Consider the following 25,248-nt stretch of genomic DNA (forward strand, 5'->3'; position numbering starts at 1 on the left):
CGGGTAGCCAGTGGAGGTCTTTAAGGTGACCAGAGATGTGTTCGTTGCGTGGGATGTCTAATATGAGCCTGGCTGAGGCGTTTTGGATTCGTTGTAGTTTCTTCTGGAGTTTAGCGGTGGTACCTGCGTAGAGGGTGTTTCCGTAGTCCAGTCGGCTCGTGACTAGAGCGTGGGTGACTGTTTTCCTTGTTTCGGAGGGGATCCAGCGAAATGTTTTTCTGAGCATGCGAAGAATGTTAAAGCAGGAAGAGGATACGGCGCTGACTTGTCTGTTCATTGAGAGTGAAGAATCCAGGATGACGCCAAGGTTGCGTGCGTGGTCTGTCGGGATGGGTGCATTTCCGAGGGCTTCCGGCCACCAGGAGTCGTCCCATGCAGAGGGGTATTTACCTAAGATGAGGACTTCTGTTTTGTCTGAGTTCAGTTTCAGACGGCTTTGTTTCATCCATTCGGCGACTTCTTTCATTCCTTCGTGTAGGTTAGTTTTGGCGGTGCTGGGGTCCCTGGTGAGAGATAGGATCAGTTGAGTGTCATCCGCGTAAGAGATGATGTTAAGGTTGTGTTGGCGGGCGATGGCCGCGAGGGGGCTCATGTATACGTTGAAGAGGGTGGGACTGAGTGAGGATCCTTGTGGTACGCCGCAGATGATTTCAGAGGCCTCGGATTTGAATGGTGGGAGGCGGACTCTCTGGGTTCTTCCGGTGAGGAACGAGGTGATCCATTCCAGTGCCTTTCCTTGGATTCCGATGTTTCTGAGGCGTTGTAAAAGGGTGCTGTGGCAGACTGTGTCGAAGGCTGCAGAGAGGTCGAGGAGGATGAGTGCGACTGTGTCTCCATTGGACCAATGGGGCGGTCACCACTTTTTTCTTTATTCGAGACTTATGTTGGGACATCCTTTGTCTGGCTTCTTGTGTTGTTTTCCCTATGTACAACTTGTCACAAGGACATAGGATACCATAGACGACATTCTTTGATTTACAATTTGTAAATTGTTCGTGCTTCCAAGATATTCCTGCATGTTGGAAAAGATCCCCTTCTATGGTAGATGAACAGCAGAGGCATGTGCCACATTTACGGTGGCCAGTGATGGGTGGAAGATTCACATATTCCCGAACTGTCAGTGTCTTTTGTTTTGGTATTGCTGCTCGCACGATGTAATTGGCGATGCTCTTATCTTTTTTATATGCAAACAGGGGGCTTTCTGTGAATTGACTGTTGAGGTCTTTGAGCAAGTGCCAATTTTGATGGATCAATCTTTTAAGCATATTAGATGATGGGCAATATGTCGAAACACAGACCACGCGTTGTTGTTGATGTTTTTTTCTCCTCTCAAGTAGATCTTCTCGTGGTGTCCACCACGCTCGTTTGATTGCTTGTTTTAATAATTTGGCTGGATAGCCACGGGCTAGAAGTTTCTCTTTTAGGACCTCCGCGTGTTCCATAAATTCGTCTTTGAAGGTACAGTTTCTGCGGATGCGCAGAAACTGTCCTACTGGGAGATTTTGCTTAAGGCTTCTCGGGTGGTTACTAGAAAAATCCAGTGCCTTTTTAATCGTAAGACTGCCATAAAACCTCCATGTGACGGGAATGTATTGTGGCTTACATGTCGAAGTGGGAGTGTCACTGGATACTCATGCTATCTACTTGTTCATGGGTGTGGGGTGCGATAATGGCATTTTTTTTACCCCTTCCGATTTCCACCCATCCACATTAAATATGGTAGGTCATTGTTTTTTGTTATGCATTGAAACACTCATGTATATAATTATATGAGACGAGAAGACATCAGCGTTTCTGAAAAGTAAAATAAAAACGCCTAGTGGCTTGTCTGGACTCTAAACCATAATTGTAGGAACATTAGTAATTGAAGGTCAAGCCCTCAGCTTCACGAGGGGGGTGGGGGGGCTGCTAAATTCCTCTGAGCACAATGGTCAGTGCGCGCCTGTCTTTCACGCCGAATTCACACTCCCTAAGCTGCTACCTGTCACTCAGAATTACTGTCCTGGCCCGTTTTTATGGGCTTTAATTACTGTGAATGAAGACAACTTAGAAAGCGCCTTTTGCGCTTCCAAGCTGACTTCATTTACATGTAATTGCAGACCCATTCGCGCCCCCCTGCGAACACTTCCACGCCCCCCCAGGGGGGCGCGCCCCACAGTTTGAAGACCTCTGCCATAGGGTAACATTGGCTGGGTTTCGCTCAGAATTTCTTCTAAGTGTCAACTTTTGCAACTTTAAAATGTTCGCTAAAAATCATCCAATCAACAAAAACCAAACTACTCACCTGTTATCAGGAGAGATCCCAGTGCTGTATCTTTGAGCCCGTTAAGGAGAACAGGGTTAAACCCACTAAAGTCAAGAGGACCTGGGTAGTTATCAGTATGAAAGGAAGGGGTCCTAGACACAGAATAAATGGTTCAAAATTATTTCATCTATATTTAATGAATTCAAAAGAGCAAAGCTATCGAATGCAAAAGAATTTAATTCAGATTTTGCATTTACATCATATTCAATAGTTGAAACTCATAATACATTTGGTTATATACATAACAAATTTCTATGCATGTACGTGCCCACATTCACAACGGGGAGGGGGAAGTGAGGAGGGTGAGTGTCAAGGGTAAGGTAAGGATAATCTGATTCATTCAGTGACAAGTCTTATTGTCAATTTAAAGACTATGTATACGTGGTTTCTTTAACCAGAGGCCACACCATGAGGCTCATAAGGAGTCCAAATTATAATTGATGAACAAAGGCCTAACTCCGCTGGAGCCGTTAGTGTCTTGCTTGGGGTCGGAGTTGGTCGTTGAATATGTAGTCTACGTTTCGACCCGGATTAACAGTAGGAGTGTGTTCTTTACAGAGTGGGTGTTCGTCAGGACAAAGAAGTTGTGGGTGGGCAACCTCCTAGGGGATAGTTAAAACAAGAAGAATCGATTAGACCACAACCACCCTGTTCATTAGAACAAGGATGGCGAACTATTTTAGAGAATGGTTTTACAATTAAAAACGTGTTGTCAAGTTTGTGTCGAAAAACACATTTCACATGTTATTAGGTTAAGGAATACCTAGAGTATGTCATTGGCTCACCTTTCGCGAGGGGCGAGAGGGGCTGAATCAACAGAAGGTGAATTCTCACTGGTCACGAGTGACGAGAGGGCTGGATCAACGGAAGGTCCGAATGTTATTTTCGAAATGAAAATAACGAGGAGAATGTTTATTGATCTAGACATCTTTCGATTACCCGATTACTTAGACAAGAAGGAGAGGCACAACAGGGCCTATTTAGGTCATTCCTCTTTGTGGTCAAAAAAGGTTGTCTATATTTCTCATAACACAGAGGAGTGCTGTTGGTTCATTTGTAAATTAAAAATGAAATACTTCAAAACGATGACATCCTGTCCAATATGTGATACACAGTATATATTTCTCTCCACCCACTGTCAGCGGTCTCACAACTCCTAAATAGTATTGTAGATAAAGGGCAATCCTCTGATATTTACGGACAGTTGTAGAAATTCTTATCCATGTGCTCCGTCTGGATTGCAAAATTGCAAATAACTCCTATCAGGGATCTATAATTTACCTCTGATCTCTGAAGGTTTTCAGGACGTATTTAGTGCGGAGAAACGTTCTTTGAGGGTTGTCGGATTGTTCACCTTAAAGTAGGGAAACAGGGTATATTTTAACATTCAGGCATTGGTTACATTATTGCTATAAAAGTTAGGGATAGTCCATGGATGGAGGCTTACCCCTATGATACGGTATCTGATCTCTGAAGGTTTTCCGGAAGTCTTCACTGTGCGGAAAAAATTCTTAGGAACTGATCACCTAAAAATAGGGAAACAAGGTTTTTTGTGCATTTGAGGCATGAGTTAGATGATTGCTCTAAAGGTCAGGGATAGTCTATCAGATGAGGCTTACCCTTAAAATCCGTTTGGTTAACGGACAGAGTAGATTCTGTGCCAGCTGCACACTTTTTGGTGCTTAGGACCTCGTGTTATCATGGACAGTTTTGCCTAAAAAATGGCTATACATTGGGGACATAAATAAAGGAAACATAAATAATACTATCGGGTTACTGGGTTCATAAACATATTTCCTACAAAGATTACCTGTCCTGTACGGAAGGTTCTGGGAGCCTATATTTATCAAAAAATCAGAGTTTTTGGAAACTATATTGCGCCTGGAAAATAATGATGGCATATTAGATTTTGATGCAAAAATGGGCTGAATTAAGAAAAGAAAGGGGAAGGACGTCCATGTAGGAATCCTTACCCCCACAAGCGACAACTCCTCAGGAGGTCGACTGGATCCGACTTGATTATCACAGCCTCCTGTAAAACAATAAGGCACCATGGGTTCATAACTCGAACCATAATTCCGCCGCGTTGTCCAGATTATTTGATACAGAGGGGCTGGATGGACTGATTTACCTTAACCGTTTGGAGAACTGCCGGAATCTATCCGATGTACGCGAGATGCTGCATGCTCTGCCGACGACCGTCATCAAACCATTTGCTTCCTGGTTAGGTTGGAAGGGGGCAGGGCATCGGGTTCCGATCGGGAGAAATCAAAGAAAGACTCACTGGTCCGGATTTCTTCAGAGTATGAAATTAAACCCTTACACCATGGGTAATGCTATCCGTATATTTATTGAGGCGGGGCCTGCTTTTATGCCATGGAAAACGTTGTAAAATTATTCTACGCCCGTTCGAGGGTGTTGAATTTTAGGTAGTGCATCAATTCTAGGGGTCGACCCTCTTTTTATAGTTCATCCCAATTAGGGGATACCGGCTACATCGATCTGTGAGAACCACATTCAACAAAGCTTCCATGTTAAAGGTAAATTAGTATAGTCATACGATTACCATTCCTACAGGCAACAAGTGATCGACTCTTGCGATATGATCTACCTGGACATTTATACAGGATGAACCTAAGAAATAAGAAATTCAATTTAAAAATTATACTGTAAACAAACTGCTTGAGTTTACACTATCCTATGAGATAAGTGCACTCTATTTTTGGGACATGACATGTTTTGGTAATGACAGACCGTATAAATGTCTAGATGTATTACACAGTAGGAGTATAATAGTACAATGCCTTTTTTTTAAATTGCACTTCTTATTTCTTAGGTTCATCCTGTATAAATTTACCTTTCTGAACTAAATATTGTAAGAGTTTCACTATCCTACGTGATAAGTGCACTCTATTTTCTACACACGACATGTACGTACTTAGGAGAGTCTATAAATGTCCAGGTAGATCATATCGCAAGAGTCGATCACTTGTTGCCTGTAGGAATGGTAATCGTATGACTATACTAATTTACCTTTAAAATGGAAGGTTTGTTGAATGTGGTTCTCACAGATCGATGTAGCCGGTATCCTCTAATTGGGATGAACTATAACAAGAGGGTCGACCCCTAGAATTGATGCACTACCTAAAATTCAACACCCTCGAACGGGCGTAGAATAATTTTGCAACGTTTTCCATGGCATAAAAGCAGGCCCCCCTCAATAACTATAGGATAGCATTACCCATAGAGTAAGGGTTTAATTTCATACTCTGAAGAAATCCGGACCAGTGAGTCTTTCTTTGATTTCTCCCGATCGGAACCCGATGCCCCGCCCCCTTCCAACCTAACCAGGAAGCAAATGGTTTGATGACGGTCGTCGGCAGAGCATGCAGCATCTCACGTACATCGGATAGATTCCGGCAGTTTTCCAAACGGTTAAGGTAAATCAGTCCATCCAGCCCCTCTGTATCAAATAATCTGGACAACGCGGCGGAATTATGGTTCGAGTTATGAACCCATGGTGCCTTATTGTTTTACAGGAGGCTGTGATAATCAAGTCGGATCCAGTCGACCTCCAGAGGAGTTGTCACTTGTGGGGGTAAGGATTCCTACATAGACGTCTTTCCCCTTTCTTTTCTTAATTCAGCCCATTTTTGCATCAAAATCTAATATGCCATCATTATTTTCCATATTTACAAAAAGGGGTGGTGAGGGACAGAGTCTCTGAATTAAGCAGAAAGCTCTCACCCAGTCAAAAGATCAGGGCTAGATCCAACACCGTTTTTTAGCTCACTGCACCATCCCAGTTTCAGAACCTGGCTGTATGCAAATTAGTCTGTTCCTGTCCCAGTGCATGATGGGAACAGGACAAACCAAACTACAGAAGCCAATTCTTACACTGGGAAGGAAACAAGCTCCCGGGGACCGGTTTCTGGCATTACAGCCGTCTTCGGCCCGGTTTGCTTGAATCCTGATGGTGCAATGAGCAAGGGTCTCACATCTGAGAATACCCTTCCACGCTTAGGGTGGACAAAAATATTTACAAAAAGGGGTGGTGAGGGACAGAGTCTCTGAATTAAGCAGAAAGCTCTCACCCAGTCAAAAGATCAGGGCTAGATCCAACACCGTTTTTTAGCTCACTGCACCATCCCAGTTTCAGAACCTGGCTGTATGCAAATTAGTCTGTTCCTGTCCCAGTGCATGATGGGAACAGGACAAACCAAACTACAGAAGCCAATTCTTACACTGGGAAGGAAACAAGCTCCCGGGGACCGGTTTCTGGCATTACAGCCGTCTTCGGCCCGGTTTGCTTGAATCCTGATGGTGCAATGAGCAAGGGTCATTATTTTCCAGGCGCAATATAGTTTCCAAAAACTCTGATTTTTTGATAAATATAGGCTCCCAGAACCTTCCGTACAGGACAGGTAATCTTTGTAGGAAATATGTTTATGAACCCAGTAACCCGATAGTATTATTTATGTTTCCTTTATTTATGTCCCCAATGTATAGCCATTTTTTAGGCAAAACTGTCCATGATAACACGAGGTCCTAAGCACCAAAAAGTGTGCAGCTGGCACAGAATCCACTCTGTCCGTTAACCAAATGGATTTTAAGGGTAAGCCTCATCTGATAGACTATCCCTGACCTTTAGAGCAACCATCTAACTCATGCCTCAAAAGCACAAAAAACCTTGTTTCCCTATTTTTAGGTGATCAGTTCCTAAGAATTTTTTCCGCACAGTGAAGACTTCCGGAAAACCTTCAGAGATCAGATCCCGTATCATAGGGGTAAGCCTCCATCCATGGACTATCCCTAACCTTTATAGCAATAATGTAACCAATGCCTGAATGTTAAAATATACCCTGTTTCCCTACTTTAAGGTGAACAATCCGACAACCCTCAAAGAACGTTTCTCCGCACTAAATACGTCCTGAAAACCTTCAGAGATCAGAGGTAAATTATAGATCCCCGATAGTAGTTATTTGTAATTTTGCAATCCAGATGGAGCACATGGATAAGAATTTCTACAACTGTCCGTAAATATCAGAGGATTGCCCTTTATCTACAATACTATTTAGGAGTTGTGAGACCGCTGACAGTGGGTGGAGAGAAATATATACTGTGTATCACATATTGGACAGGATGTCATCGTTTTGAAGTATTTCATTTTTAATTTACAAATGAACCAACAGCACTCCTCTGTGCGATGAGAAATATAGACAACCTTTTTTGACCACAAAGAGGAATGACCTAAATAGGCGCTGTTGTGCCTCTCCTTCTTGTCTAAGTAATCGGGTAATCGAAAGATGTCTAGATCAATAAACATTCTCCTCGTTATTTTCAGTTAGAAAATAACATTCAAACCTTCCGTTGATCCAGCCCTCTCGTCACTCGTGACCAGTGAGAATTCACCTTCTGTTGATTCAGCCCCTCTCGCCCCTCGCGAAAGGTGAGCCAATGACATACTCTAGGTATTCCTTAACCTAATAACATGTGTAATGTGTTTTTCGACACAAACTTGACAACACGTTTTTAATTGTAAAACCATTCTCTAAAATAGTTTGCCATCCTTGTACTAATGAACAGGGTGGTTGTGGTCTAATCGATTCTTCTTGTTTTAACTATCCCCTAGGAGGTTGCCCACCCACAACTTCTTTGTCCTGATGAAGACCCACTCTGTAAGGAACACACTCCTACTGTTAATCCAGGTTGAAACGTAGACTACATATTCAACGACCAACTCCGACCCCAAGCAAGACACTAACGGCTCCAGCTGAGTTAGGCCTTTGTTCATCAATTATAATTTGGACTCCTTATGAGCCTCATGGTGTGGCCTTTGGTTAAAGGGACCACGTATACATAGTCTTTAAATTGACAATAAGACTTGTCACTGAATGAATCAGATTATCCTTACCTTACCCTTGACACTCACTCTCCTCACTTCCTCCTCCCCGTTGTGAATGTGGGCACGTACATTTATAGAAATTTGTTATGTATATAACCAAATGTATTATGAGTTTCAACTATTGAATAGGATGTAAATGCAAAATCTCAATTAAATTCTTTTGCATTCAATAGCTTTGCTCTTTTGAATTCATTGAATATAGATGAAATAATTTTGAACCATTTATTCTGTGTCTAGGACCCCTTCCTTTCATACTGGTATCTTTGAGCCCAGCACTGAACCTGAAAAGTAACTATAACCGTGATTTACTGTTAACCAAACTTTCCTCCATAGGAATACATTGTCTGGTTTTTGCCAGAAATTCTTCTAAATGCCGATTTTCCAAACTTACAAATATTCCTTAAAAATTGCCTGTGTAACAAAAACTATTTCTTTCACCTGTTTACAGGAAATGCAACAGGGCTGAATCCAGGATCCAGGCCTTAGTAAGAAAAACTATCGTAAAGTGATTTTATTGCATTTACTTAAAAACTCCCATTGAGCTCAATGTATTTTTGTGTTTAACTTGCATTGCATATTGCAATAACTGTTTCAATTGCATTTAAAATTCAACTGCTATTTGAAAGTATTCAATAGCAATATCTCATTTTGAGAAAGTATTTATGATACCTACTTGTGATTCTAAAATAAACAACTATATATTTTTATGCACAAAACAATTGGCCTAGAGTTCAGTTCGTGAGTGTGTGAGACCATTTGCTGTCTGAGTGTGTACAATACATTCTTTACACTGTCCTCTGATACTGCCTTACTGCTCCACCAAGCTACCACTTTAGAGAGTAAGGTTATATTAAACTTTAGCCTCTGCCATACCTCTAAGGATTGTGGACTCTGTGCACACTGTACCGTACTTTGCTCCAGTATATACAGAACCACTTTCTTACACAGTTCCAGAGCTCTTATGTGATTACACATAAGTAAGTGTCTAACCCATCTTTATCGGTGCTCCTCACTCACGTGATGGTCAAGCAGAGAGCGCTCCTTGGCATGGACACAGTCCCTGACAGATGGACAGTGTTAGACCTGGCACCTTGGCGTGAGTCTCCCTTCCACTTTTTGCTGATGTGCCTCCGATGTTTTGCTGGTTTTCCGATACTCAGGGCACTGCGCCACGGCTGATCCGTGCCGCAGTTCAAGTGCTCCCTACTGTAAATTGTACATACGATTGGTATCCATGATTGGTGCATTGGATTTACTGTTAGTCCCTAGTAAAGCGCACGAGAGAGTGCCGGGGCTTGTAGATGCCAATACTGCTGGTGGGCCTGCAGCGCTGGTTGCGCCACCCACCGAAGCAGCCGGAAAGATGTGCCTGGGAACTGCGACCGCAGAACCCGCGTGCGGTCTCGTACTGTCTCGCTAGCTGGGCAAGTGTCCCCACTTGCCAGCACCGACCCTTCCCTTGAATACATATTAGTCACCCCTATGGTAGGCCTGCGGGCAGGGTGCGTTGTAGGTGCAAGGTAGGACAAGCCCTGATGTGCGTGGCATGTCCTAGTAGTGACTTACAACGAAGACCGTATTTCACTGCTGAAGGCTACCTGCTCCATTAGGCCAGACTGAGCTGCGAGGGTTAATACACCCTATAATCCCCGCAGGCTCAAGGAGCATGGTAGTGAGTCATGTTTAGTATGCCTGAACTCAGGATAATGAGATATTTCTTGTAGTCAAGTTTATTTCAGTATCCTGGGTTTGCAAATGCTACTTTTAGAAAGTTAGCATTTGCTTGCTTAACCATTTCAGCCGCCTCTGCTGGTGTGTATCTGACTGTCTGGGATGTGTGAGTGACAGGGCTGGAGGGATGACGGGTGGTGAATGCGCAGATTACACCTTAGTGGGAGGTAGGAGTGCCTCTTGACTCGAGCTGTCACTGTGCTCGACCTCCACAATGCTGGCTCCACCCTCCTGGGGAGCGGCGGATGACTCTGCCGGCACCTGGCCCAGGAAGGGCGAAGCCCCCATCAACAAGGTACTCTGGCCACTCCCGTCCGGACAATGCTGGCTCCACCTCCTGTGGGGCGTCTGATGCGCCTGCCCCTCACACTGAAAGCAGAAGCCGGAGTACACCCGCGGGGGTACTCCAGAACTGAGAGTGGCTATGCAAAGGCCCCCCTGGCCTGCGAGAACAAAAGAATTGGCCTATAAAAGACGGAGCCCTGCTCCTTGAACATTAGATCCGGTTTGGGCCACAGAAAGACTCTGCCCTACGAGAAGGACCGTGAGAGACAAGGAAGGGTGCTGACTCTTGCCTGTGTCTGGTGCCTTGCTGCTGAAGGAGAGGAAGACAATAAGACTACGAAAAGACTATTGTGCTACTTGTGCCAAACTCTGCAAAGAGATCTCCAAGAGCTTGCAACTGAACTTGCCCCCTGACCAGCGTCCCAGGACCAGTGGACGCTACCCCCTTGGAAAGCGACTGCGGGTGCTGACCATCGCCGCAGCACTGACGGAGGAATCTCCTCTAAGGCATCAACATCCTCCCGACCACCGTGACCGGGGCCCCAAAGCAACAGCGGAAGCAAAGTGAGGACCAGCCGCCGCTGGCCCGAACACCGTGACCGCAACTGCACCGGGAGCCCGAGAGCAAAGCAAAGGAGGACCCGTCCGGTCCGAGCTATCGAGGTGACGGCATAGCGAGCCATCACTCACCTGCAAAGACGGACAGTTGCCCTACGAGAATCCGCAAGGTCGGTAAGCCTGCCCGACAGCCCAGCTGTGAGCCCACAGCTGCACCGACATTTGGCTGGGTACGTCCTGCACTTGGGGACCGTACTGCCACTTGTCACCACCGCACAGCCGCCGCCTCCAGGGTCGGAGCGGACGACGAGGAGAGGACCCTGCCGCCACAGACCCCCGCTGCCCCGGACGACCAGTGACCTGCTCGGCCGAAGAGCCGCAACGATCAAGCGACCCCGGGAAGGCAACGCGACGTGGGACAGATCCCTTGGAAGCCGCCGGCTCCACAAGAACATTGAGTAACCCCGGCCTACGGGCCTCAAGAGAACTTCCATAAGAACTGTGGTAACCCGAATTAAGTAACCTGCAACCGTCTGCATAAAGTTATTGACTGTATTCATAAGCCTGCTTAAAATCTATATAAAGATATATATTTTTACAAGAATACAGTCTGGTCTCGTTGTGTGGTGGGTTGGTTGTAAAGGTGTACTGTTGCAAGTATTTAACCCTATGTGCCCCAAAGATTAGCCTACGACTGCTTAAGCCACACTACCTAGAGGGTAAGCAGAGGTTGTCTGGAAGGTAACCCTCAGCCCTGACGAGGAAGAGAGAGTCCCTGCTTGTCGCTAGTGTTACACTGCGCCAACTAGAGCCTCCCCCTTCCTACAGACAGATACAGGTATCTTATTGTATGTCCATACCTTAGCTCAGATAGACTTGTTGCCTAAGCTTGTTAATGGGTAACATAAATAGCAAGGCTTTGGAGGAGCACATGCAGTGGTGGAGCTGATGGGACATTGGTGCTTATGTAGTTTATTGTAGTGTCACTCTAGCCCCGGATGGGTAGCACATCACAGCCATAGTTTGATAAAGAGGGTCCTTCAAACCCCTGGGGACCCAGTGCCGCATCTGCATCACTAGTGAGAGCTACACTCATGAGAATGGATAAACTATGATGCGAGACACTCTCAGCTTCTGGTTCTCAGGACTAGATAGTCAGACTCTTCTGCTGCCTACCAATAACCAGCACAGCATCCTTGACGGCTCGAGTTCAAGTGCCACAGTTTGCAGTTTCAGACTGGCAGCCAGCCCTAAGCTAACACTTTCACTGAAGTCACTGGAGGCAGAGCATACACACTTAAACTTATTTTCTATTGTGCATTGATGCCCAGCCCATCCTCAAACATTTCCTTTCATTTTGAGTTCTCTGTGACTTTTGCTCAGTGTGCAGATTCTTATCTGTTACCATAACAACCAACCTATCCCACTCCCTATCCAAGACAGCAGAAGAATGCTGGCCCAGTCACCCCTGGATAAATGTGATATCTATTTATCACTAAAAAAACAAAGGTTACAGGGACGTTATAGTTAGGGTCAGATTTTACTCATGCAAAACCAGAGAAATTCAGCTGTTATAGTTACCTGAGTTAACTATAACTTGGGGGCCATCTCCCCTCCGGTTACCTCCAGTGAGTTCCACACAGCAGGATTGCTGAGAAGTTGTCAGATGCAAAAAAAACAGGTGATGGACCGAATGTGGATCAATGTCACACATTCACCCCAGTCCGAAGATCTGGGCCCAAATCCATTGTTTTTTTGCACTCCACACCACCCTGGGTTAGACAATGGCGATATGCAAATCAGCTCTGACCCTGTGCCCCATGGGAACAGTCCAGTCCGAACTACAAAAGCCATGTCCTTCCCAGAACGGAATCAAGCATCCGAGGACCGGACCGGTTTCGAGGTAACACCTCTCATCAGCCCGGCTAGCTTGACTCCAGTGGTGTGGAGTGCCTGGGACCCATGTCTGAGCATCCCCAGCGCACTTATGGCGGCAATTGCAAACAAAACAGGTGATGGACCGAATGTGGATCAATGTCACACATTCACCCCAGTCCGAAGATCTGGGCCCAAATCCATCGTTTTTTTGCACTCCACACCACCCTGGGTTAGACAATGGCGATATGCAAATCAGCTCTGACCCTGTGCCCCATGGGAACAGTCCAGTCCAAACTACAAAAGCCATGTCCTTCCCAGAACGGAATCAAGCATCCGGGGACCGGACCGGTTTCGAGGTAACACCTCTCATCAGCCCGGCTAGCTTGACTCCAGTGGTGTGGAGTGCCTGGGACCCACGTCTGAGCATCCCCAGCGCACTTATGGCGGCAATTGCAAACAAAACAGGTGATGGACCGAATGTGGATCAATGTCACACATTCACCCCAGTCCGAAGATCTGGGCCCAAATCCATCGTTGATGACTGACATACCACCATTACCGTGGTTGGGTGTATGCCACCAAGCCAGTGGGGTCCCGACCACCGCATTATGAGTTAAGCGGCGAGCTGATGGTGTTGCGGCAATGGTGCCATGGCGGTGGCATGCTTCGGCTCATAGAGAGCCTGCAGCACATGACGCTGCCTTGGCACCATCTATTGCATGTCAGTGCACTGTGTACCATGCACTATGTTATGAATGACACACAGTGCACGCATGACAGTGCAAGAAGAGGGGGCACACGTGCCCCCATGTATCCCCATGCACCTCACCATGGGCTACAACAACATGCCGTATTAAAAAAAAGTTAGTTGTTGCATGACATAAGTAACTCTTTAGCACCCAGTACAACGAAAGCAGGATCGTCATAACCTGCCTGACATTCTGTATATGTATACATTGCTGGGTTACTAGGAGTTTGCATCTAAAGTTCTTTCCTTTTTCCAACAGTGAACACACACTTAGAAATATCAACGCGCCTGACAAAAGGAGGAGGGGATATCAGGTAAATAGTCAACTTCCATTTATGATTATTTAGTTCTAAACAATTCCTGTTTATTTTATAGACGCTGTGAAAGTCAAGACTTCGCAGAAATTATGAAAGGACAATCTGGCGATTATCTTTTTTGTCCCTTTGTCCCGGTGAAATGTTTGGCCTGCTTGACTTGTGGGGATTTTGGGAACTCTTGTCGTATCCATTTCCCCACTGTGAAAAGAGTCTGGTAAGAGGTGACCCTTGCTAGTGAATTAGGTAGCTAAAAAGTGTCCCATCCAAGGAACCTGAGGCATTTTTTTCATTGTAATGACAATCGGCACACTTGAAACACAGACGTTATTATATTGAAAATGAAAGTGAAATGAGCCAATAGGCTCATATTATTTTCATTGCAGCGGTGCTTGGGGGCATAGGTCAGCTCTGAGCACCAATTCAGATGGGTAACATGTCATTGGAAAGGAAAGGATCTCCCCTTTTTAATGGTAGCTTTTAATGGCACCATCCCCCAGTAGATTCTTGCTTTCTGGTCGCCGCAGGAGAGATCCACCCAGTGGAGTCCCAGAAATGAGTTTTAAGAGGGGGAGTGCACCCCCTGGCAAGTGGGCAAATGCCCCTCCCTCTGCCCAGCCCCTAAAGTGTTTCTGCCACCCTGGAGGCAGATTGAAGGCAATTACCTCCAAATTGCCCCCATAGTGGCACAAAGTCTACTAGACAGCAGGTTTTGTTTATTTGAGCCATCCCTTGGTCAGGGTGGCTCGCCCAGTCATAGGCCTAGCCATCACCCACCCATATAACCCCCAGCAGTCTGTCTGCCCCTCATGGGGCAGATCAGAGAAGTCTTCATCCAGTCTGGCCCCCGGGAGGGCAGAAAACCTGCTAGACAACCAGGGACTATATTTGTAGGGGATTACCCCCCGCCCCGGCAATGGGCTTCCTCTGCTCCCTCTTTGGGCTCAAATGTCCTTCGGCCACCCCGGGGGACATTGGAGGCTCTAGCCTCCAATCTTCCCTCCTAGCGTGTGCGGAAACCCCACTAAACACCAGGGATTTTTCCAATTTTTTTTCTTAACTTTATATACATAATACAACATTTGTTAAATGGGCTTCCCGCAGCTGATCTGTCATAGTAAAAACAATCTAGAAACAATCAGTACATTTTGCCCGGGATCCCCTTTGCTGGCTATATTTTGTAGGGAGGAAGGCCTAATATAGGAAAGGAGAGAGGAAAGATAGGAATAAGTGAAGGAGAAGGATAGAGAGACATCTAGATATACCATTCTGACTTGGTAGAACAACAGACTAGTCCAGACGAAGCTCTTGCCCCTTAGACGCTGCATTGTCCCACAGAGCATGTGCTGGCCGGTTTTTTATGGTGTTTCGTACGGTACCAAGGCTTTGCCCAGAGTTTCCCACATGCCCCTGGATGATGCTTTCCAGGGAGAATATTGTAACGCCAGGTTGTCCGCTCCTCTGAGGTGGATGACCCGGTTGAGCCAGCCTTTGTGCGTCGTCTTGGTGAATTCCTTCCAGTTTGTTAGGACCAATTTGACCGCCGCTGTCAGGATAAGGTCCATTAGTTTCATTTCTCCCTCTGATTGGAGGTCGGTGCGGATAAAAGCCATAGTGAGAGAGGTATAGTTTCTTACAATCTTGCAGTTAAATGCCTTGTCTATAAAATCAAACACCCTGCCCCAGAACCCTCTGAGTGTTGGGCATTGGAAAATGAGGTGTTTTAGGTCCCCTTTCACTGTGTTGCAGTTCCAGCAGATTGGGTTGTCTCTGATGCCCAGTGTGTGGAGCCGACCAGGGGTCCAGTATGTTTTATGTAGCAACCATAGTTTAGTTTGTGATAAAACTGAGGTGAACTGATTTCGGGTGGCAGAGGACCACAGGCTATTCCACTCTTGTTTGTTTAGTGGGGAGTGTGCGCCTATCCCAGTATTCCTTAGTTTTATTATTAAGCTTGGATTTTTGTGGGCTAAGTATTTTGTATAGCCGCGAGACTTGGTGGCCTATTTTGTTTATGTGTGCTACGTATTGGAAGATCGATGGTTGGGTGTTCGCTAATTTTGATTTTAATAGGGCTGCTTTCAGCTTTAGAAATCTATACAGGTCCAGGTCCTCTAGTTGGTGGGATATTTGGAGCTCGGAGAATGTAATCGGAGAAGCATCTTTCTCTAGGTGGTGTGGATGTGAGATGCCCTTTTCTATCCATGTCTCAAATTTGAGGGTTTTCCTCTTGAATTTGATCTTGTTATTCGCCCACAGGGCTTCTGATTTGGATCCTTTAATGCTGACCTCCATTTTTCTGTCCAGTTTTATTAGTGCTAGAATTGTGTTAGCCGCTTGTGGGTATGCATTTATTGTTAGTAGGGCTAGTGGGTTCAGGTTCTTCAGGATGGCTTTTTCCGCCTGTAGCCATACAGGCGTGTATTCCGCTACCTGGAAGACCCAGTGTGTTCCTTGGTTGGCTATGAAGGCTAGCTGAAAAAGCCTAAAATCTGCTAGGTTCACCCCTCCTTGTGTTTTCGGGAGTCTTACTTTCTTCATACTGATCCTCGCCTTCTTGTCGCGCCACAGGAATTTGGTGAACACTTTGTCTATTTTTGGTGGAAGTCATCTGTTAAGAAGATTGGGAGCATGCCTCCAAAGTAGTTTATCAGTGGGGTAATCATCATTTTTAGTGTTTCAATTCTCCTCCATCATGTCATGAATTTGGGTGACCAGGCTTCTAGTTGTTTCTTTATCTTTCATAGTATGAGTTTCTCATTGTGGCTTAAGGTGGTTATCAGGTCAGTGTCAAAGAGATTCCTAAGTATTTGATGTGCCCAGTCTGCCAGGCCAGACTTGACTTCCCCAGCATGTCTCTATTGCAGTTGATGTGTAGCTGTTTACATTCTGATTTTTCGTTGTTAAGTTTGTATCCCAAGAATTCCGAATATTCCTTTATTGTGGACATTACCACCTTTATTGAAGCCTTTGGTTGTTGTGTCATTATGAGTATGTCGTCCGCATAGGCAGCCAGTTTTACTGTTGTTCCGTTAATGTCTACCCCATGTATGCTGTCATTAAGTTTTATGTCCTGAATTAGGGGTTTGAGGGCGCGGAGAAAGAGTGCCGGCGAGAGGGGGCACCCTTGTCTGGTTCCTTGCTGGAGCTTGAATGGGTCTGAGAGTGACCCATTTACTGTGATACCACTGATGGGGACTGGTACAGGGCCATTGACATCCTAATGTAATCCTCCCCTAGGTTAAAGGTTTGCATGCATAGTTTCAGGAATGCCCAGGATACTTTATCGAAGGCCTTCTCTGCATCTAGTGCTATGGCTACTGCTGGTGTCGTTATCATTGAGTGTCGTTATCATTGGTGTCATTATCTAGTACGTGGCAGAATAGTGGTGTGATGTCGCTAGCCATCAGGTTTCTCATAAAGCCAACTTGGGTGCTACTTATTAGTTTTGGTAGGAACTTGTTCAGTCTGGCCCACAGTATTTTGGCATAAATTTTACAGTCTACATTGATGAGCAATATGGGTCTATAGTTCTTTGGTAGTTGGTGGTCTTTGCCTTCTTTCGGGATAACTATTATTGTTGCTTCTGTCATGGATATTGGCACCTTACCTGAAGATGCTGTTTGGTTATAGTAGAGGTTAGTTGGGGTAGGAGGGCTTTATAGAAGTCAGGTGATTTCTTGTCCTAGTCCTGCCTTGTCTGCTTGGTCTAGTTTGGGGTGCCTCAGTCTGTCTAGGTATCTTGTGCATTCCTCCTTGTCTAGTGTCTTATCTGTTTTGATAGCTCTGAGTAGAAGTCTTTGAATGTTTTGAGGATTTCCTTATGTCTTATGTGGGTTTTGTTATGTGTGTCCATGAATGTTGAGTTTGCTACTTGGTTGCGTTTGTGCTTCAGGTATGAGGCTAACAGTTTCCCTGCTCTATTGGATTTGCATAGGTTCAGAGCTTTACATCTGTTGAACCACAATCCTGCTCTCTCGCTTATGATTTTATTGTACTCGTATTTGCGTTGCGTTAGGGTGTTTACTATTGTGTTGTCGTGGTTGGCGTTTATATGGTCCATCTCTAACTCTTTTATATCCTCCTCTAGCTGGCTTATCCTGAGGTTCGTTTTCTTGTTTATTCTTGCCTTAATATTGATTATGTTGCCCCTGATTGTTGCTTTTAGTGCTTCCCATAGTGTGCTAGTACTAACCTCCCCATTGTCATTGTTAGCTATGTATTCCTCTATGGGCTCTTCTATTTCTTTTTTGTTGCTCGGGTTCGAGATAGTGTCGTTTACAAACCGCCATCTTCTGGGGATAGCTTTGCTATGGCAGCCGCTTAGTTTTAGATTGAAGGTTGAGTGGTCTGAGACTAACCTTGGTTCGATTGCCAATTGTTTGATCGAGTGTGTGTGGCTGCCTGATATTAGGATATAGTCTATCCTTGAATGCGATTTATGTTGGTTGGAGTAGAAGGTATAGTCCCTCGTGTCGGGATGTTGTAGTCTCCACTCATCTTTGAGATTGAATTTGGAGCAAATGTTCTGTAATGCTGCGTGGGAGTTTGACAAGTGGTATTGGCAGGAGGACTCTCTGTTTTGGCAGGAGGACTGTCTGCCACCAGGGATTTTCTAATGGCCAAAAAAAAGGTGGGTGGCTTACGAGGCATTGGGCAAAGCCCCCACCTACCGTTATAACCTTCACCAGTCTTTCTACTGCCTAAAAGACCACCATGCACAGTATTTGAAGGGGGGTGAGTGCCCCCTGGCAATGAGTTTCTGACCCCCTCCTCCCCTATAACAAAAGTCTTTCTGCCCCCCAGAAGCAGATTGGAGCTTCTAAACTCCAATCCTCCCCCCAGAGAGCAGAAAGCTCACTAGGCAAAACCTGATTTATCATTTGAATCAGTTCAAATGGGAGAACGGTGGGTGGTAGATATTTTATGGATTCCTGTTGAATCCGGAAGTTTCCATCACAGAAATTCAAGAAGGAAAATTTGCAATTTTAGGCAACGTGTTAGGTTTGCAGAGCACTGTAAGTCAGAAAACCTTGTGGGATTGACGCGAGGCATACCACTGTGTACTTTGCTGAGTGTCTAGTTTTCAGAATGTCTGCGTTTGGTACATTTCACTGGGTGGCCATTGATACTTGGGAGAGACAAAGCCCCCACTCCCATGCCAAATCAGATCCTTTTTGTTACAGGAAATGTTGGTCTCCACATTGTATTTTGGCACCTCTCCTGTTGCGGGAAGTAGGCCTACTCACACAAGTGAGGTACCATTTGTATCAGACGACTCGGGAGAAGGCTGGGTAGAAAGACGTTTGTGGCTCCCTGCAGATTCAGAACTTTCAAGCACAGAAATGTGAGGAAATGTGTTTGTGGGCCACGTGGGTCAACCCTTTCTGGGTTCCTCTAGTTGTCTAGTTTAAAAAAATGTATGGCTTTGGTAGGCTTCATTAAGTGCTGCTAAGCTAGAGCCCAAAATTTCACAGCTATCCTCTTTGCAAAAAACAGGTGGTTTTGTGTGGAAAAATGTGATGTTCCTTTGTTGGGTTTTGGGCCATATCCTGTTGTGGGCAGTAGGCCTATCCATACAAGTGAGGTACCAGTTTTAGTAGAAGATTTAGGGAAATGCTGCATGTTAGGAGGTTTGCAGTTCCCTACAGATTCCAGAACTTTCGATCACAGAAATGTGAGTAAAATGTGTTTTCAGTCAAAGTTTGAGATTTGCAAGGGACTCTGGTTAAAACAACCTGGTGAAAGCCACACAAGTCACCTCATTGTAGTTTTCCCTAGGTGTGTAGTTTTAAACATTTACAGATTTGCTAGATTTCCCTAAGTGCCAGCTGAGATAGGGCAAAAATCCACAGCTACCCAATTTAAAAAAAAGGTAAGTTTTGAGTGAAAAAATGTGATGTATCCATGTTGCGGTTTGGGTCATGTCCTGTCATGGGCACTAGGCCTCCCTGCACAAGTAAGATGCAATTTTCATCAAAAGACACGTGGGAGCATAGAATAGTGGATACTTAATATTACAAGTTCGATTTTGAAGCATTTGTTCCATCCAAATGTACGCTATTATTTAAGAAAGATTACATTTTGGAAAAATACCCTCTAAATCATATGCTCATATGGGTACCCACAAATCCAGAGATGGACAAAAACCCACTGCTCATAAATTCCATATCTTGGGCCCATCTCAGAAATACATAAGTTACCTTGATTCCTATTTTTCACTCTACATATGAACTGGTCTGTACTCAGTACACAATGAAATTCCATTGTACGGTACGGTTCTGTTTTTGGCTCAGGGGACCTCAGGCTCTTGGAAAACCTACAACCCCTACATATCCCCACAACCAAAAGTGTCTAGTGAATGTTGATTGCTTTTGTAAATCGGCCATTGTGACACAAAGTTACAGATGAAAATATTATTACAAATGGCTGTTTTTTCCTACTCATATTCAATAGTACTTTATTTCAGCAGTTCGTTTTTTGGGGATCTACACATATGACCTATTTCAGAATTTAGAATGTTGTCTACTTTTCAGAAATATATAGCTTTCCTGGATCAACCGTGGGATTCACACTGGTTTGCACCACAAACTGAAGGTTGAAAGCACAAAAAAATAAAAACAATTGGCTCCCTCTTTTGAAAAATGCAAAAATTGTGGTGAAAATTGTTTTTTTTTATTCATCTTGACATGCTGCTGGAAGCATGCAGGCTTTAGCACATCAACTCGTTTTTTATACCATCTTTATTAAAAAAAGAACACTTTTATCCAGAACACTTATTTCCTATTGTTTCTCCCCAAAAATCGCAAATTTGGCATGTACAGCTTAATTGGAATAAAAACTTAAGGAGACCTAAGCGCTATCTATCCCACATAGCCAAAAAATAGCTTAGAATGGGTGTGTGGGGTTGGCCTAGCAGCGAAAGGGTTCAACCGCTTTGAAAAACCCATAATTTTCTCAATTCTTTTTAATTTTAGATAAATTACCCCAAAAATAGAGCACCAGTTGCTTATGTAATGGACCTGGCAGAAGAAGGAACCTGGCATGAAATTACCAATAACACATTCAGCTTCCCAGACACTGGAGCATTCTTGGCACAACAGATGTTTGCGCAGTTAGAACAGTGATGACGCAGAGTACAGCCCTGGCATAGGATGACTGCAGGTAAACAGAGCCCCGGAAGGTCCCATAGATGCAAAGCCTCTCTAGAGGAAGAGCTGACCTGGCACATAAAGTAGGGTTAGTACATCAATTGTATAGGACTTGGAACGCCCAAGGCACCGGAGCCTGCCTGTCACATAGAGCAGGGTTAGTACATCAGATGGTAAACTATCCAGGTGCTGTCAGGGTCCAGTTGATGTGCTGAAAAGCCAAGTCTTTGAGACTTTTGGGACTTCAGAAGAAATGAGGAGGTCTGTAGATGAAAGGGTAACTTGTTCCATGTCCTTACTGCTAGGTAGGAGAAGGAGTGACCTCCGCATCTGCTGTGTTGAAGGCAGGGGGTGAGGGTTGGAGAAAGGGGCGCATAGTTGGGGTGTCGCTTGAGCTGATGGAAGTTTAGAAGGTGGTTCAAGTAGGCGGTCCTGTAGTTATGTAGGGTCTTGTATGAACATGTCAGGAGTCTTGCCTAGCATCTTTTCTATACAAGGAGCCTGTGGAGTTTCTGAGGTAGGACATGATGTGAGTTCATCTAGTGAGAACCAGGACGGGCTCTGGCTACAGCGTTCTGTATGGTCTTTAATTGTCATAGGAAATTATCTGCAATCCCAGCATAGAGAGCTTGCTGTAGTCAAGTCGGCTGAAGATGAGGGCCTGGGTGATGGTGTATCTGGAGATTTGGAGTAGCCATTTGAATATCCGATGAAGCATGAGGAGGATGAAGAAACAGGAGAAGGAGACAGAGTTTACCGGATTCATCATGGTTAGCTTGTTGTCCAGAATGATGTCTAGGTGCCCATCAGTGGGGTTAGGAGTAGGTCCAAGTTCTGAGGGCCACCAGGGTCTGTCCCATGGGCAGTTTTTGTTTCCAAAAATCAGAACCTTTGTCTTGTATGTGTTGAGTTTCAGGCAGTTGTCCTTCATCCAGTTAGTGACGTCAGTCATGCAGTTGTGGAACTTTTGTGTTGGTATTGGTGGTGTCTTCGGAGCAGAAGATGAGTAGTGTGTTGTCAGAATAGGAAACTATGTTGAGTCCATGGGTTTGGTGATGCTGGCAAGAGGTCTTTTATAAGTTTTGAAGAGGGTGGGGCTGAGCAAGGATCCTTGGGAAACCCCTTAGATGATTTCCTTAGGTTCAGAGGTGAAGGGGGACTTTGTGGGTTCTTTCTGTGAGGAAAGGGTCAATCCAGCTGAGGGCAGCTCCTTGGATGCCTATGTAGTGCAGCCTTGTGATGAGTGAGTGGTGGGAGACAGTATCAAAGGCTGCAGAGAGGTCTAGGTGAATCAGAGCCACAGTCTCTCCTTAGTCAAGCAGTACTCGGATGTCGTCAGTAGCTGTGATGAGGGTTGTCTCTTTGATGTGGTGGCTGCCAAATCGGGATTGGAGGATTACTATATATAGATTAATTTCTTGAGTTTCTGCCCATTCTTGCACATCTTGCACCCATGGATTCACTTTGAGGCCATTAGTGAAAGCCATGTGGGAGCTCTTGTTTGTTTATTTTACTATAATGTTATGCCCCTCCTGTAATATTCTTCTACCTTAGTAGACTATCATTATAGATGGAATCGCTTTAGGAGTTGAGCTCTTTCAGTTAAGGACTCACTACTGATATCGCAGAGTGAGCTGCAGAAAATGAGTATGAATTCCAGCAAGGTTATCACATCCTTCTTTCTTCCAGTGTTGTTAAATTTAGTACTAATAAACTGAGCTATTGTAGGTACGTTAGTCATAGTGCATTGAAACAGAGAAATGGTAGTGGCGAGTACCACAGAAAAGCAAATTATGATTAATGTACTAGACCTTGTAAAGGAGGAAGATTGTAGCTATTGGTTAGGCTGGGGATACTTAACATTGAGCTATAGTATTATATCCTAGTGCTATAGTCATGAACTCTAATATCTGCATTTTTATGCTGGTCTTTATACCACCCCATCAACAGCTATCATAATCCAGTACAAAAAATACTATATAGAAGTGATGCTTTTCCTTTCAAACATTATGTCTAGACTCACATGCAAATGTTCAGCATGGATACGCACTATAAGTCTCACCATCTATGCCTTTCCATTTTATTGTCACAAACTGGGATCCCTATATGGAGATTTTATGGGGTAGTTGTTTTGTTTAGTTCTCTGGTGTATGAGGTGTATGAATTGTGATTTGCGATTCTTGCTAGTGGAAGAGAAGACTATATTTAATGTGTCATGTGTTATATATTTGGGAGGAATATTCCATATCTTCTGTCAGATGTGATGATTGTCAGCCTTTATATATATTTTCGCTGTTTGCGATTACAACGCCCTGGGTTCCCCCCTCCATAAAACTGCCATTGATGCAATGTTACATTTTCCTTCATACACGTCTAGTTTTTCTTGCTGCTCACAATGACTGGATCCGGCCAGCTCTCTTTGCCAGTTTTATTGCTGCCTCTTTCGCGCTCCTCCACGACATCCCCCATGCATATTGTCTGTAACAGACCTCACTGTTGGGTAGACCCCTTTGCGGATTTTCACCGGAGTGCTCACCCTTATCTCCAGGAAATCTGGCTTAACAGCAATTGCATCAGAACATGATTCGAATGGTTGATGGCTTCTCTCTAGGCTAAATAATGAAGATCAAGATTTATATGTGACGAATATATATGCTCCCAACATTGATGAGCCAATATTCTGGCTTTCTCTTATTAAAAAACTAAATTATTTCCCTGGCTCGTTATCGTTATTGATTCTAAGCCAGCCAGCTACAGTCGAAAGCCGACTGTGGCGATTGACATTTTTGAAAATGAGACAGATGTCGACGAGCTGAACAAGAAAATGTATCCTTTTTTCAGAGGAAATGATGCTTTGGGGCACATTTAAATTTGTCATAGGAGGTCAAATTATTTAACGTATAGCAAAAACGAACACAGACATCATTGACTCTTTACAATCCTTGGGTGCAGAAATAAAAATGAAAGAGGAAGCTTTCAGGCATACTAATAATAACGCCCTACTAGAGGAAATTAAATCTCTAAAATACACATTTAATACAATTGTCAGTAAAAAAGCTAATCTTCTTGTGCAAGCCCAAAAATCAAAGCAGCTCCTCTTCCGTAATAGGACGGGTAAAGCACTTGCCAATGCACTTAAATCCCAAAACATAGGCAATCATCACAAGTTCATCACAGCTCAAGATGGTTCACAAAAAGCTAAAACCAAAGAAATACTAGAGGTTTCTAGGGATTTCTGCACAAGTTTATATACCCCTCAGAACAAACTGTGGATTTTAAAATCCCTCCCTGTAGCCTTTGTTTTGGGCATAGATAGAGAATGCTCTAATAAACCAGTTATTTTGGATCAGATTACCTAAGTAATACATTCAATTTGATCTGGAAAGGTTCCAGAACCTGATGGGTTCACCATTAATTTTTATAATAAATAAGAATTTTCGCCCCATATTATTATTAAACATTGAATCAAAAACGTTTTGCTAAAATACTTGCTAAAAGACTGGAACCATCTAACCATACAACTCTCAAACAGGGTTAATCAGGGGAAGGCTTGTTGGAGACAATATGCACACATTGTATCATATAATTGAAAAAGGCCACCTCTCTTTGGCACCAACAGCGTTGATTGCTCTTGACGCCAAAAAAGGTTATGGCTTCATATGCCAATCTCAAACCTAACATTAGAGTTAACTGCACCACCTCTACCTTTTTCAACCTCCATCAAGGTACGAGACAGGGTTGCCCTCTTTCTCCCTTGTTATTCCTACTCACCAGTGACCCTTTACTTGAACTTCCTAATTTGTCAACAGATATAAAATGTCTCCAATTTGGCTCCTAGACATATAAAACTGCAGCATATGCGGATGATGTTCTTTTTTTTACGACGATATTGAAGATGCGATTTCTAGCATCATCACATTATTCAGAGGTTTTCTCATGTTTCCAAATAGACCCTAAATAAAGATGAGGCTGAAGTCTTCCCTTTGAATCCCTTATGCTTCTCCTCACATTTAGGTAACTTCGGTTTTAAGTGTCACCCAAGCGACTCAAATATCTAGGGATCTGGTTCTGCAAGGCTTGTCTGAAACACTTAGATATAATGAATGCCAGACCATTTTTAAAATTAAGGATCAACTTTCTTACTGGCCACCTAAATTCCTTTCACGTTGGGGTAGGCTTCAAGCACTCAAAAGTTATGATAACGCCCATTATGAATTTTGTATCCCCTATGCTCCCATTGAAGTTGTCCAACACTTTTATCCAGGATATTGATAAAATAACCTTTACATTTTTATGGAGAGATAAAAAAGTGAGGATCTCATACAAAGTTCTCAGGAAGAACTTTAATTTGGGAGGGTGCAATCTCCCTAACT

Source organism: Lissotriton vulgaris, unplaced genomic scaffold, assembly GCF_964263255.1.
Source record: "Lissotriton vulgaris unplaced genomic scaffold, aLisVul1.2 SCAFFOLD_1887, whole genome shotgun sequence".
NCBI lineage: Eukaryota > Metazoa > Chordata > Amphibia > Caudata > Salamandridae > Lissotriton > Lissotriton vulgaris.